This window comes from Propithecus coquereli, unplaced genomic scaffold (assembly GCF_000956105.1).
Source record: "Propithecus coquereli isolate 6110/MARCELLA unplaced genomic scaffold, Pcoq_1.0 Scaffold535, whole genome shotgun sequence".
Lineage (NCBI taxonomy): Eukaryota > Metazoa > Chordata > Mammalia > Primates > Indriidae > Propithecus > Propithecus coquereli.
This window is the reverse complement of record NW_012151230.1, coordinates 275288-276720: the sequence shown is the minus strand read 5'-3', so window position 1 is coordinate 276720 and position 1433 is coordinate 275288.

Sequence of the window (1433 nt, the reverse complement as noted above, 5' to 3'; positions counted from 1 at the left end):
CACCACCACCACCACCACCAACACCACTACCATCACAACCACCACCATTACCACCACCACCACCATCACCACCACATCACCACTATCATCACCATCATCAACACCATGGCCATCACTACCACCACCCCCCCCACCAGCAACAACAACTGAATTGTGAGGTGCTTTTCTCTTTATGTTTCAGGTGTATCTGGATTACATGTTGAAAACTGATGATGATTCAGATTTAGTTTGGGATACTTAGTTGGAATGGAAGCCAAGTTTATTTGCAGATTGTTCCCAAGGATTACTCATACACAGGAATTCATTAAATAGTTTACTCAGTAAACATATGGGTACAGAGATTCTCTTTTTTTTTTCTTTTTTTAGAGACAGGGCCTCACTCTGTCACCCAGGCTGAATGCGGTGGTGCGATCACACCTCATTGCAGCCTGAATTCCTGGGCTCAAGCGATCCTCCCACCTCAGCCTCCCCAGTAGCTGGGATTATGGGAATGTGCCACAATGCCTAGGTAATTTTTTTTTTACTTTTTGTAGAGATCAGGTCTTGCTATGTTGCCCAGGCTGGTCACAAACTCCTGGCCTCAAGCAATTCTCCCACCTTGGCTTCCCAAAGTCCTGGGATTACAGGCATGAACCACCGTGCCCAGCCAGAGATTTTTTCAAACATGGCACAGAAGGAAGCATCAAAAAGAGGTTTGAGCTAGCACAGCTCCTCTAGTACTGGTCCACAGAAACAAGTGTCCACAGGTTACACAAGGTGCTCCTCACAGAGTAAAGCACAGCCAGTTGTTTTCAGTTAGCTGTTTACCCTATCCTTGTATGTGACACACAGCTGGCCACAGATCTCAGGTATCATCTTTCCTGACACATTCTGCTTCACACAAACACATTACACAATAGGATACGATGCACATAACTCGTTCATGCCCTCAGAGCTGCCTTGCAATCATCACGGTTTGGGGATAAACCTACACTAGCATCTGGAAGGCTGCAGTGGTAACACCCCATGTTTTAATGCTCCCTTCACATGACCACTCTCTAATGAACATTAAAAAGTTAATTCGCATCCCCCCATTCCTTATTGTGAGTCTGAACTTGATCTGGTTTTTGTAAGTATTTTTAATGATAGGATAGTCTTTAAATGAGAACTTCAAGTTACAAATGTCCCTTCACTTGTACTTCTCTCTTCCTTTCATCTTACCAGTGAATGTAGCTTCTATAGCTACATTCTTTTTCCTGGGCACCTTTAGTGTTTTAGGTATCATTAAATAAATTTGATGTTTCCTGGTTTATTTAATCTTAGCACTCTGACAAAATGTTAAGACTACCTAGGCCGGGCGCGGTGGCTCATGCCTGTAATCCCAGCACTCTGGGAGGCCGAGGCAGGCAGATTGAGCTCAGGAGTTCGAAACCAGCCTGAGCAAGAGCGAGACC